Here is a 17,477-nt window from a genome sequence, read left to right as displayed (position 1 = left end):
GGTAAATTTCTTGAAGGAACCCCCTTGCTTTTGCTCTTGAATACGAGAGAGGATTGGATGTTGATAACTAACTGAAAAGTGGCAAATAATGCTTCTTTTATTGTTTTAAGTCATGGATTGGGTGTTTAGGAAGGAGAATGGACAAAAAAGCTCTTCACCCCTTAATGAAAGCTGCATAATTTTACACTGCAGTGTGGAACGGTATCTATTGCGTAGGCTAACCTCTGGACACGCTGCATATCATGGAGGGCCAGCCTCTACGGTACATAAAAAATATGGAGGCATACTGCCTCCGTGGTCCAAAATTTCCCCAACCTCTTCCGCAAATTCTAAAACTCTCCCGGATGACCCTTTTAACATTTCTAAGAATATTTCACCTTATAAATCTACGTTTCAAGCACAATTAGGCCAAAAATAAAAGTTTGAAATCTTGAGGGTGTTAAAGTGGTTGTGTCACTTGCACTTAGTGTGAAGTAATTGCTTTGGGTCCGTTAAACATGTGATGAATAGCTGGAAACATATCTAAGATCTTATGGTGTATTAAAATATCTCCCCCTTGGGATCATTCATCCCCGAGTGTAACTGCTTGAGCTGAGATACTAGGAAAACTAAGATCATCCACTGATTACTTATGAGCTGAATCAAAATAGCTGAATCTGATACATGATGCATGGATAGAACTAAATTCATGAATACATGCTATCATATGAGAATGGTTGGATAACAAAGATTGAAAATGAGTGAATTAATTTAAGGGAAACCATTACCTTAAGCTGGATCTAAGTTTAAAGAGAAAAGGTAGAGGTAATTGTCTCTCATATCTGTTTCTATTTCCCAAGTAGTTCCTCAACCTACGAACCTGATGTTCAATGATTATAATTGGGACTTCTTCATAGGAGAGTATATCTTTTACCGCCACACTCTCTAAGGGCACGACCGAAACTTGGTTACCAATATATTTCTTTAGCGGGGAGATATGAAACACTGGATGTAGAGATGGTAAATTTGTGGGTTGCTCTAACTCATAAGATACCTTTTTAAAGTTGCTCAAAAGCCTATATGGGATGATATAGAGGGGACTGAGATTCCTTTTCTTACAAAATATCTTTACCCCTTTCATGGGCAAAATTTTTAGATACATAGAATCACTAACATCACTTTAAGATGTCTTTACCTCACATCAGTATGGTATTTTTGATGACTTTAGGTTGTCTTCAGCCTCTTTCAAATCAACTATTTCTCGATCACCTCATAAACTGAATGTAGTCCTATTAAAGCAGCCTCGCTAACCTCAAACCAACTAATAGAAGATCTGTAGCTGACACCATAGAGAGCCTCAAATTGAGCCATCTGAATACTGGAGTGATAACTATTATTATTGGCAAACTCAATAAAAGGTAGGTGATCATCCCAACTACCCTTAAAGTTGATAACACAAGTTCTCAACATATCTTCTAACGTCTGAATAGCCCTTTTACCCCGACCATCTATTTAGGGATGAAAAAGATGTATTGATGGACTTGGGTACTAAGACCCTTCTGGAAATCCTTCTAAAAATAAGAGGTAAACTAAGTGCCTCTATCTGAAATGATGGTCAAAGAAATTTGATGTAACTTTAATAACTCCCTGATGTAGAGTCTAGCATACTCTTCGGCTGAATAGGAAGTATGGACTGGCAAGAAATGAGATGAATTAGTCAATTTGTCCAGATTGCCACATATAGAATCATGTTGATGATGTGTACGGGATAACCCTGTAACAAAATCCATGTTACCACCTCCCACTTCCAAATGGGGATGCTAAACTCCTGAAGACTACATTAGGCCTTTGGTGCCCAACCTTAACCTGCTGGCAATTTAGATACTTAGCCATGAACTGTGCAATATCCTTATTAATACCATTCCACCAATATATTTCCTGCAAGTCGTGATAGATCTTAGTGTCTCTTGGGTGAATAGAATATCACTAACCATGCACTTCTTCTAACATTCATTGTCTCAAATCATCCATATTTAGGACACACAACCTGTCCTGGCAACAAAGCATACCATCTTCTCCTTGGAATAAAACCTCAACTTTTTGACTTAAACTGCATCCTTCAACTTGACCAAAACTGGATCTCTGTCTTGCTTTTAATTTACTTCAAAAACCAAAGAAGATTTTGAACCCAAATACTACCTTCAGTTGCATCAATCAACCAAACTCCCAATCTAGTAAGTTGTTGAACTTCCCGAACTAATTCTTTCTTATTATGCTCCACATGAGCAACACTTCCCATCGACAGTCTACTAAGGGCATCATCTTAAATATTTGCTGTAGTCGAGTAATACAACACACTCATATCATAGTCTTTTAACAATTTAAGCCACCTTTACTGACAAAGATTTTGGTCCTTCTATGTAAAGACATACTATAAACTCTTATGATCAGTAACATATCAACATGAACCCCATAAAGGTAATCTCTCCAAATCTTTAAGGCAAAGACAACTATTGCCAACTCAAGATCGTAAGTCATGTAATTCTTCTCATGCGATTTAAGCTGTCTAGAGGCATAGGCTATGACCATAACTCACTGCATTAATGCACAACCAAGAACAACTCTAGAAGCACCACAATAAACTATAAACCCATCCAAACCCTCTAGAAGAGTCAAGACTGGGGCGAAAGTAAGTTGAGTCTTTAATTTCTGAAAACTATTCTCACATGAATCTGACCATTGAAACTTGACTTTCTTCTGAGTTAGTTGAGACATAGTATAAGAAATAGAAGAAAATCATTCAACAAACCATCTATAGTAACCAACTAAACCCAAGAAACTCTTATTTTCTGATAGAGAGATGGGTCTAGGGCACTTTCTTACTGCTTTGGTCTTTTGAGGATCAACTTGAGTGCCATCATCGAAAATAAAATGACCAAGAAAAGTTGGTGATTTCAACCAGAATTTACACTTACTAAACTTAGTGTATGCTTGGTGATCTTTAAGGATCTGCAATACAATTCCCAAATGGTCTGTATGATCCTCTTCACTGTGAAAATAAACAAGGATGTCATCTATGAAAACTATGATGAACATGTCCAAGTACTGCTTGAAAACCCAATTCATCAAGTCAACAAAAGTTGAAGGAGAATTCTTTAGTCCAAAATACATAAGTATAAATTTTAAGTAACCATACTGAGTTCTGAAGATTGTCTTCGGAATGTCACATTCTCTGACTCTAAGCTGATGATCGCCTGATCTAAGGTCTATTTTAGAGAAATAGATGGAACCCTAAAGTTGGTTGAACATGTCATCAATGCTAGAGAGAGGATACTTATTATTGATTGTGACTTTGTTCAACTGACGATAGTCGATGCACATTCTAAGAAAACCATCTTTCTTACACATAAAAAGAATTAGAGCACCCCACGGGAAAACACTAGGCCTTATAAAGCCCTTATCTAGAAGGTCCTTCAACTGCTCTTTAAATTCCTTAAGCTCAGCTGGACCCATTCTGTAAGGTGTATTTAAAATAGGTTGGATATCTGGAAGGAGATCTATTTCGAAGTTGATTTCCCTCTCGAAAGAAACCTTGGGAAGATCTTTAGGAAATACTTCTAGAAATTTATTTACTACTGGAACTGACTCAAGGCTTGGAGTTTTGGATAATAAGTCCTTGACTCAGACGATATGGTAGATACAACCCTTGGATATTATTTTCCTCGTATTGAGGAATGAGATAAATCGGTCTATTGGGACTGATTTACTACCCCTCCATTCTATGATTAGCTCATTAGGAAATTGGAATTGGTTTATTTTGTTCATACAATTAACTGATGCATAGCAAGAGTGGAGCCAATCCATGCTGAGAATGACATCAAAATTAGTCATCTCTAATTCAACAAGGTCTACTAAAGTAACTTTCTGAGATACTGTGATCGGGAAATTTTCGTAGACCTGTTTGGCTATAATAGAACTACTGACTAGATTAGACATTGAGAAAGGTTCTGCTAATATATTGGACTGACATCAAAGTCCATAGCTATATAGGGAGTCATAAAAAAAAGTAAAATTCCAGGATCTGATAATGCATAAACATAAAGGTGGAAGACTTGTAACGTATCAATAACCATATCAGGAGAACTTTCCTAATCCCATCGAGTCTGGAGGGCATAAAATCAATTCTAATGTTGCCCACTGGTGGCACTGGAAGTGGCATCCTATTGATTCGAGTGACCTACTGGAGCTGATGAGAAGTTAGACTAACCTAGTTGATGAAAATACTTTCCCTTTTGGGAAACCACTAGGCAATCTCTAATCATGTGGCCTGACTTCCCACACCCAAAACATGTATCACTGCCTGCCCTACACTCACCCTGCTGATTCTTACCATACCTCTTGTAGACTGGATTATGTGACTAATGTTTATACTACCATGAGATTTAAATACTAGAGATATATCTAGATTGTCCTATTTAAACTTAGGCACTGGAGCACTGGTAGAAGACGAGGATGGGGCTGAAGATTTTTGGTGGAATTGGGAATGTTACCACCTTTTGACCTTTGCTGAGAAAAATTGAAGCTACTAGTCATGGCCCTCTTATTTCCTTTCCTTTTCTTTAAGATTCTCTTCCTCAATCTGCTCAGCATAAAGCATCAGTCTTAAAAGATTCATCTCCTAAATCAACATAGCAGTTCTGCACTCTTTGACTACATCTTTAGAAACTCTCAACACAAAGTTACTCATTCTGCCCCTAGCATCAGCCACCATAGTTAGGGTATACCTCATCAATTTGATAAACTTGAGTGAGTACTCCTTCATCTCATGTTACCCTACTTCATATTTATAAACTCCTGTACCTAGGCTTCCCTCAATTTGAGTGGGAAAAATCTATCTAAGAAAGTCGTAGAAAACTTATCCCACTCTATAGGCCCTGCCTCAACACCTCTGTCCTCCTTCCACTGCTTGAACCAAGTATGAGCCACTCCTTGCAATTGGTAAGTAGCTAAGTCAGCACTCTCACTAGCAATAACACCTATGATATCTATCACTTTTGAATCACCATCCAGAAACTCTTGCGGATCCTCCTGAGACTTGGATCCAAAAAACAATGGAGGATTCATCCGAATAAAGTCTCAGATTCTAGCTTCTACCATGCTCACTACTAGATTGGCTAAGGTAATAGCCTACAGGTTATTCTAGACAACCATAGTTTGGGCCAAAACTATCAAGATAGTCCTGAATTCATCATGGGAAACATGTTTTTTCAGAGGATCTTCATGAATAAGTGCTGGTGCAGGTTGATCCTCGTTCCTTCTTCCATTATTTCTTCTAGGGGGCATTTTCTATAAATAGATGAAAGACGAGTTAGAAAAGGGAATTCAATAGATCTCATGATTTTTTACATGACATGAATACTGAAGAAGGAAAACTTTTCCTAAGATGTCTCGTAGCCTCTCACGCATAAGTGTGGCGCACTTCACACCCATGTACAAGACTCTACTTAACGCGACTTTCAGACATCCTAAGACACATTAAACCTTGTGTTCTGATACCAAGTTTATCATGAGCGAAGACTACCCATAGTCATAACATGGTGTTAGGTGGCCCCAAGCTAACCCATGAACTGGCACAAGTTGTAAAGACTGAGAAAAAGTAAATAAAATGCTATGCAAAAGTCATTCATTAAAGGGTATCAGTACCTTGCTGCAGGTACCGACACTGGATGTATGGACCCACTAAGATGATGTCTCAAAAGACTAGGGTGTCAGTTCTCTACTGAAAGGTGACCCCTAAGAGAGTGTCAGTCCTCTACTAGTGGGTGACATCTCATAATCTACATTGGCTATGTAGTTCTTGAACTTAGGAACTTCTACTAAAGGTCTCAGTCCTCTACTGGTGGGTGTGCCTTCATCCCTAGGTTTTCTTAGTGCTAAGTCCTACTCCCAACTGAAAGATACTAAAGTGTAAACTAATACATGCACATATAATAGATATGCTCAAGTCATGGTAAATCTAAAAATAATAGTGCATGCAAAATCTGAAGTATCATGAATGTGTAAACTAATGTATTTGGCATGATATAATACTGGTAAGTGCTCCTTATGAAAATGTTATAAACTTTATGGGATAAACATGACATAATTAATTGAAATCTTATAAAATACAACATGCAAAATCTACTAGGTATCAGGTGTTCATAACCAACCAGCATAAAAGATAATATAATTAAATATGATGATTTCATGATAATGACATGATAGTAAATTTCATGACTTAAGCTGAAGAATCCAACAATTTTATCAACATAACAAGTTATCATGATTAGAGTACGAAAGAATACTTGAAGTTATGAGGAAATACTATTTCATGGTTGAATTCAAGAATTACATGGAGGAAATTATATAATTTACACTTTTCATGGAACCCTAAGTCAAGAGGGAATAAAATTTAAGGATCGTAAGAAACTTTGGGACCCAATAAGGGAAAAGAGACCATTGATGAATATCCCACATACCTGAGTTTCTTGAATTCTTGAAGAAAACTTGGGATTGAGACCATGAAGGGGTACATTTCTTGAAGGAAACCCCTTGCCATTTCTCTTAAATATGAGAGAGTATTGAACATTGTTAATTGGATGAAAAGGGGAAAATAATGCCTCTTCTAATGTTTTAAGTCATGGATTAGGTGTTTAAGAAGGAGAAAGGACCAAAAATCCCTTCTCCTCTTAATGAAGGCTGCACGAATTTACACTGCAGTATGGCATGGTGCCTATCGTGGAGGCTAAACTCCATGACATGTTGTGTATCATGCAGTTTAAGCTCAATGACATGCTGCATATTACGGAGGGCCAACCTCTGTGGAATGCCAAAAACGTGAAGGTATACTACCTCCATGGTCCAAAATCACCTCGAACCTCTTTCAAAAATTCTGAAACTCTTTCAGATGACCCTTTTAACATTTCTAAACATATTTTAACTCATAAATATATATTTTTAACACGGGAAAACCAAAAATAAAATGTTCAAAATCATGGGGTGTTAAAGTAGAAGTGTCACTTGCACTTAGTGTGAAGTAATTTCTTTGGGCCCTTTAAACATGTGATGAATAGTTGGAAACTTGTCTAGGATATTGCGAGGTATTACATTGTAGGTCCTCATGAGATAAACCAATTAATTGTCCACTCACATGCAAAAGTTTCAGCATATTTTGTTTCAGTTCAAACGAACCAACCGCAGTTGGTTTGTGGATGCTACTAGTAACATTATTCGTGAGTAAGATTGCCACTTCACAAACGGGCCTAGCCACTGGTGCATTTGCTAGAATAATATCTATTGGATCTGCCTTAAGTATTGGTTAATTAGATACTGTAGTTTAGTTTCCCTCCTAATTTGATGAAATACTCGCTCAAGTTCCAAATATGGCTCAACTAAGTCTTTCTCCCTTTCCAGTCCAACGTGTCAATTACACTTGTAAAAATTGGCCACTAAGATCAAGTTGTCAACCCTTGAATAATATTATCAAAATAAAAAATCCAAAAAATTAATAATTACTTGAGTACCCGTCAATGGCACCAAAAACTTGTTACGGTCTACCACATACGCAAGTGTACGTGAACAGACAAGTAATATAGTGACTCAAAGGAATTGGATATCTAACCCACAGGGACTGCTTGTTTAATAATTTACTTAATATTTGTTCTGACAATATTATAATCAAGTGTTGTAGAGTATCAAAGATGATTATGAAAGTATAGTAACTAATAACTAGTAAAAGAGTGGTAAAATATGATAGTAGTAGTGTAGGAAAAGATGTAATCAATACGAGAGGAGATAACAGGTCTAAGGCACTAGCAGTTATCATATAAATCATTATACTTATTGTTGGTTAGGTTGATTATTGGGATCGTTGGTTCACAAGGTTAATGATGCGATTATGGTTTTTTGAATCTCTAATCATATGCTTGAAAGGTTATTACAACTATATCATTAAGTGGGGATGCTATAATCCATTTTAGACATTGTATATTATCTTTCTGTAGTTGAACCAACCAAGGAATTCTAAGTATATTCTTATCTTAGACACAAATTCAAATCTTATTCTATTCAAAACGTAAGAACTTATCACTTAAACCTTCTGGACTATCCTAATGTTCTCCTTCTCAATTCACAAAGGGATTAAAGATGTATTTTAATGGTGGGTAATAATAAGAATAGTGAAAATGAGGGATTAAGAACAACCCATATGATAAATCAACTTTTAACCAACTCTAAGAATAATGAAGTATAATCACATCCAGTCTTAGCCCCAAAACACGTGAATTTAGCCACTCATGTTCATAGTTAATATCCATGAATTGGAAATATTCATACCAAATTCAAAGTCAAAGAGTTGAATGATGAAATAACCCTAAAAGAAAGCCCTCGTATGTATTTCCTTGTCTAGGCGTATGCCAAAGATAAACCATAATAGTACAAGTATTCTTTTTATAGTTGGATCCCATCCCATATTTTAACATATCAAACTGTCATGCCCTTATCGCTGAGAATAAAGGGCATGCCATGCCAGTATCACGAAAGCATACTGGAATTTTCCATTCACTTTTATGCAGTCTTTGTGCCATGCCCTTATAACAAAGTATAAGTGGTGTGCCATGCTAATATTGTTCATGATCACCGAAAATTTCCATCATCTTTTATCCCATCAATGTGCCACCCTTATACCGAAAGCTATGGTATGTGGCATACAAGTAGGTTAATTTCTCTATTTTTTGCTCAGTGTGCACTCTTCCTCTTTGGTCATTAATCCCATACTTTACAAGATTTGTTCCACTCTCTTCATGCTCAACATGTTGCTCCAAATACTTTCCATGATCCTTAAGCTTTAAGTTTATGCTCAAATCATGTTCCTTTTCACCAAGTTCAAGCCCTTCAACACTAATCTTATCCATTAGCTTGAGAATACAAATTTAACTTAAACATAAGACATTTTTCCAAGATTTAACTCATAGAAAAAGTACATATATGGGTCATAATTGGCACTTATATTAATAATTATGCCTAAGATCGGTGGTCTTTAAAGTTTATAAGCCACTCAATCCACCCCTCTACTACAAAAATTTATACAGGATTATAGTGATAGAAGTGGATGAGTGTAGGGTGGTAGAAGTTAAATTACCAAAGATCTCTTCGGACAATCTCATTGAGTTGCCCAAGCCACTATCTAAGCCTGAAGTAATGATGATTGATCAGCCTGAAAAGGCTATTGCCATTAAAGATGTTGACTTTCAAAGTACACACTTAAGAGGTCAGAAATGTGTACGAAGATAGCCTCTAAGTAGGAGAAGAGGATAAAGGAATTTGGTTGAGTAGTGGTGTTAGGTCGTGCTGCAACACTAAATCAGAAACTGCTTGGGAGGCAACCCAAGTTAAGCTAGGTTTTATTTTTATATATTTAGTTTTTACTTTACATAGTTTTTGTCTGGTTTTGGGTCAAAGGTTGATGAAAAGTCTAAGTAACGAAGACCCAAGCTAAGAAGTACGACAGAGACTGATGAGTGATGTATTAAATAGCTCAGGAGAGATAGTCACTATTACTGGCTAGCATAGTTCCTACTCATCCCTTAGCTTATTACAACCCTTAAAGACCTATTTGATCCTAAGTCCTAATATTTTGATATTAGTAGAGTACTACACTAAGCACAAGCCTATGGTGCATTATATTTAACCTGCAAATTCTTTGTCAAAATGAGTGTAATTTGATTCTTATACCCGTTCTTATGATAATTGTATCTATGTGAGTGAATATGGGTAAATCTCTTGTGGTGAGAGAACATGGTTGATGACAGTTAGGTGAATTATATGATCTCTGTGATTGAGTAATGTGCATGAGTTTGCCAACTTGGTGAGTCAATTCTAGAGGTTAGGATGTTTTGATGTACTATTCTTGAGTTCTCAATTGTTCAAGACATACTAGTGTGTGAAACTTGCATTCTGGGTAGTTGTCATAGTACTATATTGAATGTCTTGATTATTGTAGAATTGTGGAGTCTTCTCATGATCTTAATGCTTCAGTAAAGAGTTGTTCGAGGATGAATAAGGCTTTAGGTATGGGGTGGTGATATGAGCTGGATTTATGCACCTCAGTGTTGTTATTCGAGTTTAATTAGCCTTTTTTTAGGATTTCTGTTTTCTTAGTAAGTTAAATATTTAATAATTAAGCATCTAAGTATCAATTTATATATTTTTATTTTTTTTAATATGTGTTCATAGTGAGTTTGGAGTCAAAACTATAAGTTAAAAGTGCAAATGACAAAACTAGTACTCTTAGCTTGAGCTATGTTCATTACTAGTTCATCATCTTGAATTGTAAGTTGTTTTGATCTCTAATGTGTGGTGTTTAATGTTGTAGGAAGCTTGGAGAGTTGATAACAATGATATATAGTTGATGTTAATCAAGTAGAAACAACACCACAAAGCTCGAAATAGATAGGCAAACGTATGAGACAAGACTTGACTAAAATTGGAATTTCTTGACTCATTAGCATGCCATGTTGCCCAGGTTCCATGATATGGCCGTGAAACACCGTTGGTTACATTATAAAATGCACTTTCTAGTACCTCATCATGATTATTACATGCCACTATTCCTAGATGACGCAATATCGGCATGGCGCAGAGGCTATACAAAATCGAGCAATCTTGTTCTACTATAAATAAGACACTTAAACATTATGTTATACACCTTGTACGACCTTTTGGCTTGGATATAGTCAGGAGAACACTTCAATTAGCGGGTTTTCTTCCATTACTTTAGTTTAATTTTGGATTTTATCATGTATTCATCTCCTGTGATTACGTATACGTCTATGAGTGGCTAGATGCCCCTTTTCAGGGTTAAGGCCAAGAACATGAGTATTATTGTTATGAGTTGACTTGGTTTTTGTTGTTTAACAATGTGTGGTTTTTTATTTATCCTTTTTGTCATTATTTTAATGATTAAAGACCATTAGAATACATGCATAATCATCTTGTGAACCAAGAAGGAGGAACAAGGTTCACAAGATGATTGAACATGGGATAGATAGAATAGGATTATAATCTTCTACCTAAATGGATTTATAATTTGCATTTAGGATAGGAATATACCTATGTTCCCTATTTGGTTCAAGTACGGGATGAAATATGAACGTATTTAACTTAGTTCTCACATTCCCTCTTAACGTTGTAGTAGTGGGGCTAAGTTAGATAATTGACTAGGGGTTCGGAAGGCCATAGTCATAGTACAAACCTCATGAACCAACAACCAAGATAATCAAGCTAAATAAAAAAATTATTGCTTAATATGATAGTTTGCACTGCCTTAGCCCTGGGTTTATCCCCATTGATTGTACAAGAACTTTAATTTACTGCATTATTTTAATTTACTATTAGTTATAACTTTCAAATACTTTATGGCTACGTTTACACTGATTTAATCTGAATAGTTGAACTTGAATTAGATAGTTTCTTAACACTAGTCCTTGTGGGACCAATACTTGGCTTTTTCAAAGGCCACTATATTACTTGGGTAAACCACTTACACTTGTGTGTGCGCTTGGGCGCAACAAAGATCATAACAGTAATTTGAGGCTATTAACCCACATCTAATTAACTTAACCCTCAAAAGGTAATAGTTAATCTAGGATAAAGGATAATGGTTAGTAAGGTAACACTCTGATACTCAAAAGGTAATGAGTGAAATTCACCAAGGCGTTCACAATACGGTTGGTGATACATATCTTACCAGATTCTGCAGGCAAGGTATTGGGATAGTTCAGTGGAACACAATTAGTCTACAAAGTTAGAAAGTTAGGGGAACACAGTCCTAGCATTTATCTTATATTGATTTCAACCAAAATCAATCAAGATTTGTTACTATTGATACTATCTTCACAATATTCCCCTAGTTAATTTTCTATATTTTTTTGACTACTTCAGTAATTCGTGATAGATATTCAGCCTATTCCTTGTGAGTTTGACCCTAAACTTTGTCGGGTTATATATTTTACAGAGATCGCATTATATTTCTTAGAGGTATAATGTGGACAACATAAAATTTTAGCATCATTGCTGGGGAATATGGTTATGGATTGATTGAAGTTATTAGGTTTTTTTTGTCTACTATTTCTGAGACGTACGCCACTGTATGTACAATAATTGGAGTCAAGGCAATCCCTTTCTCCTACTTGATATTGATTTAGAGTGAACCTTACAATAGAATCGTTGATGGAAGAGAAGGAGCACAGAGGTTATGATAACCCAAATAAAATTCCTCCACCTCTACAGGGTGTTCAAGAAAAAGCCGCACAAACCACTATGCATTTACTGTCCAAAGAGAATACAAAGATGGATATTGTTTATCTTCGTGTATCTCAAGATTAAAGAGTGAGATAGTACAAACAACATCAAGCAAAACTCGGCAAAGCTAAAAGAGAGAGAGCTTAAGTACCCCCAGCTTTTCTGTTCTAGCCAACATATAATGATTTGGAGAAAGATATGAGGTATGTTGAGCCTATTGAAATAGGAGCTATCATTCCTCCTAAGTTTCCTTAAGGCGTGAAGTTTGATATTACGTATGTTATGATCCAGCTACTGAATCTAAAGGGTGTGTTTACTAGTCTGTCAACTGATGATGCTAATATGCATATCATGAATTTCACTTGGATCTGCACTTCGTATAATTTATCTGGGGTGAGTCAGGAAGCTTTGAGAATCAGTTTGTTCCCATTCTTTCTTACAAGCAAAGCAACATCATGGTTAGGGGAACTACCTCTTGGATCTATCACTAATTAAAAAGAGTTGAAAAAATAATTCTTAGATCGATTCTTCTCACCTTCGAGAATGTTATAGTTGAAGGATGAGATTTATAATTTTTGGCAATTTCATTTTAAACCATTATATGATACATGGTTGAGGTTTATGAAGAAGTTTATGTTGGTGCCTAATCATAGAATTTCAGGAGAAATTTGTTTGAGATATTCTATAGAGCCCTGAATGCCAATACCTAAGCTGTTGTCGATACTATTATTGATAGGGCCTTCATGATCCTTTGTTAGGAGTTTTCTATAGAAATCTTAGATTGGGTCTCTAATACCAACTGAGGATGTCATACTCGAGAGGTAGAAAGAGGAACTGCTACCTATGCTTTTGGTTTTTTTGGTGGGCAGAGAATTGTAGATGATACTATAGCTTAAGAGGTTGCATAGTTGAGGACGAATATTGGGTTACTGACTAAGCAATTTTCAACTATGAATTAGGAAAAGGTGAATGTTGTGGGCACATAAGGTAAAGCTCCTAGGTTGTATGATTTTGATATTGATAAGAAAGTGAAGTACCTAGATTGAGATATGGTGGGTTTTTCAGCCAAGGGACAAGGGTCCAATCAGGACTTTTTGAATTTGAGGCAAGGAAATCAAGGTCAAAATAATTATGAGAACATATATAGGGATCAGAGCAGAGATAAAGATGGTGACTGGAGGCAAAATAATGGCTATAAGAAGAAGGGTGGTGTATATGTTCTACTAGGGAACTGCGATACTGATTTAAGGATGGAAGCATTGCTAAATAAACTGGTTAAGGGTTCAAAGAATCAATAAAGTTGCCTTAAAGAGATTAAGGTAGATATTTTGGGACTGAGATAGAAAGTAGAATTGCATGCTACTGTGATTAAGTATCTTGAGCAACAGTTTGGTCAAATACCAGGTACTTTAAATCAGTGTCAACCAAGCACTCTTCCAAGTAATACTGTTTATAATTTAAAAAAAGATAGCCACTTATTAGCCATCACTACTCGGAGTAGGAAGGCAACTATTGGTCCCCCTATGTCTGTAGTTGATGAGGTATGAAATGATATTATTGATATTGATGATGCACCCTTGTATGGATAAATAAGTTGAGAAAGATCAAGGTAAGGGGATGAAGTTGATCCTGTAGTGAATACCATTCCATGACCTCCCCTACCTTTTCCTTATAGAGTGAAAAAGAAGTAAGATGAAGAGAAGTATCAGAAGTTCATATCGATGTTGAAAGAACTATCTATTACTCTTCTGAAAGCATTAGAGAAGATGTCTGGCTATCCAAATTTCATGAAATATTTGGTTACTAAGAAGCGAATAGTGAGTTTTGATCCCACTAATAATATGCACCATTGAAGTGCTATTGTTTCCCGATCTTTGGTTGAGAAGAAAGAGGACCTTGGAGCTTTCACTATTCTTTTCACTATTGGGTCTCTGAATTTTGCATGAGCATTGTGTGACTTTAGGTCTGGCATAAATCTGATTCCACTAGTGGTTTACAAGTAGTTAGGGGTGGGGACACCTAAGCCAATGTTGATGAGATTATTGATGGCTAACTGGACTGTGAAGAAACCAATCAATATATTGTGTGATGTTTTGGTGAAGGTTGGTTCCTTTATATTCTCGGATGATTTTGTAATCCTTGACTGTGAGGTGGATTTTAAAGTTCCTATTATCTTAGGAAGGCCCTTCCTAGCGATGTACATGGCATTGGTTGACATAGAGATAGGACACATAAAATTTAGGCTCAATGACAAACAAGTTACTTCTAATATGGGTCAGTCAATATGGCAACTGAAAGATATGACGCTGGTGTTTATGATAGATATTATTGATAAAGACACATTGACTGAACCCATTGAGGAGTGAGTTGGTTTTGAGGCATTGGAGACGGTATCATAAACTTTGACAATGATAGCATTGAGGCGTATGGTGAGCTCACTCTATGGAAGAGGTTCTTATTCTTATGCACCAAAAAAGTTAGATCTTGACTTGAAGAATAGAGTGAATCCGCCAGCTCGACCATCTATTGAAGAGCCACCAGTCTTGGAATAAAAGGTCCTCACTTCCCATTTGCAATATGCATTTTGGGGGCCAAAAATACATTGTCAATTATTATTGTTGCTAATTTGTTAAGTACACAGGTTGAGGCATTGATTTCAATACTATAGAGATTTAAAAGGGTCATCGAATACACGATTGCAGATATTATGGGGATTCCATCTGGGATTTATATGCAAAAAATTCAACTTGAACCAAATTGTATGCCAAGTATCATTTGAACCCACCTATATAAGAGGAGGTGAAGAAAGAAATTATAAAGTGGTTAGGTGTCAGAGTGGTTTATCCTACTACGGATAGTAAATGGGTGGGCTCAATTCAATGCGTACCTAAGAAGGGTGGGATCACTTGGTCCCAAATGATAAAAATGAGCAAGTACCCATTAGGACCGGTTACTAAATGGAGAGTTTGCATGGAATACCAAAAGTCAACACATGGAGAAAAAATGACCATTTTTCTATGTCGTTCATGGATCAAATGCTAGATAGGCTTGCAGAAATATGTTGGTACTGCTTTTTTTATGGTTATCCAGGGTATAATAAGTTTTTTATTGCCCTCAAAGACCAAGAAAAGACTATTTTTACATGCATTATGGTACTTTTGCGTTCAAGAGGATATCTTTCGAACTTTGCAATGCTCCCGCCATCTTTAAGCATTTTATGATGTCAATATTTTTTTTGAGATAGTGGAGGACACTATAGAGGTATTTATATAAGCTCACCACTTCATCACTAACGACCAACGAACCGAGCCAATCCACCTAACACTATGCAGGAAAAGTTAAAGTATCTCTGCTGCCTGCATAGTGTGGGGATATAGTATTCGGAAATGGTTAGTGGGTTGAGCACTAGCATATTAACTAGAGGATAGGGGATAAAATAATGCCATGATCCATAATTCAAAATTCATTCAAAGCCAATGTACATAATCATATAAATATATAAATATGTCGTGCCAAGAAAGGGAACAAGGCTTATCCTGAAGTAAAACTTTATCCTGGATTACGTAGCTCAGCCATCATAAATAGGAACCCACGGGATATATGGGTTCAACTCCCCCTACTGAAAGGGCCCCAGTGCATGTTAGCCATACGAACTGAGGGTATCAAGGTTTACCAGGGAATGTCCTCACCCCACGTTAATCCCATATATAATTATATCAATAGTATGAACTTTGCGCACAGTCACCAAGACCAAACCTTACATTGGCAAACATAAGTTTCCAGTATAAGTCATCCAAAGCCCACATCTTCACAACTTAGCTACATAACCTCCATTAAGCCCAAATTAAAAAAAGTTTCACATAACCCATTTATTTAACCAAAGATTTAACCGTTAAGGCTCACCATAGGTATCATCATTCCCTTACAATTGCAAGCTGAACTCTATGCCATAACAATCATATTTACTTGGGAAAATGCGCCAACCCCTTTTGTTCATTAAATTAAATTGGACCAATGCCTCAACCTCCTTTAATTTATCAAATCAAATTAGAGAATGTCTTGACCCCCTTTGTTTATTAAATCAAACATAGCCAACAAGGTCTTCAAAATCCATGTTTATTGTTTAACCATTTATGCAATACAACATTATAGGTGAGTGAGTCAAACCAAGTAAAAAATCACATTCCAAGACCATTTTCGCAAGTGGGTTGAGGAAACACAATTATTTAAGACCAATTTCAAGTCCAAAATAATTAATTTGAGGGATCACCTTGACTCCTATTTTAATTCCCACACCCATGAACCCCATTAGATAAAAAATATTCAATATAAAGCGTGAACAACTCATGAAAACTACGGGAAAACAATTTAAGAACTAATCATTCCAAAACCCTCAACCATATTAAATCCAAATTCAATTCCATATAATTTAAACTATTTAAAATACATATTTTTTATAAACTAAAAATTAGGGAAGAGTAACATGCCTGAAATACCAAGGTTTATGGAAAGAAATCAACCCTTGAGCCCTTAGATGACCAACTTCTTGGAAACCCTAAGTATCTTGATCTTGGAGAGTTCAAAGAGTTTGAGAGAGTGCTTTGAGTGTTAAGGTGTTGAAAATAACGTCCAAAGGGTGTTTTATAATTGTGGGTATTAAGTGGTAAAGAGTAAAATATCCAAAGTGCCCTTAATAAAAATACTAAAATTTGTCACCCAGTCACTACGGGTGACTTTACAACTCGTAGGGTCACCCTACGACTCATATCATCCAGACGTATATTGGAAACTGTCCTTGGGCTTATACTCTATTGACCTTATTACTTGAGCCCTAAGGCTCAAAATGAGACCCTACGATCGTAGGGACCAGTCATAGTCAACACAGAAACCATTTAGGAAAACACTGCACACCCAACGACTTAGACATCACGACTTATAAGGAGTCTTTATGACTCTCTAGGGGACAATGGTAGTCATGGCAGAAACCAAGGGCAACCTCTACTGGTCACCCTATGACTTAGGTCCTATGACCCTTAATGACACCCTATGACTTGTAGGGAGGGTCATCGTCTGGGAAGTAAGTCTAGAAACTTAGAAATTTTCAAGGACCAAAATCTGAGGTATTACATCTATGGCGTTAGAAATTCAGTGGAAACACA

Source organism: Capsicum annuum, chromosome 1, assembly GCF_002878395.1.
Source record: "Capsicum annuum cultivar UCD-10X-F1 chromosome 1, UCD10Xv1.1, whole genome shotgun sequence".
NCBI classification, from domain to species: domain Eukaryota; kingdom Viridiplantae; phylum Streptophyta; class Magnoliopsida; order Solanales; family Solanaceae; genus Capsicum; species Capsicum annuum.
Note: the sequence above shows the minus strand (reverse complement) of the source record.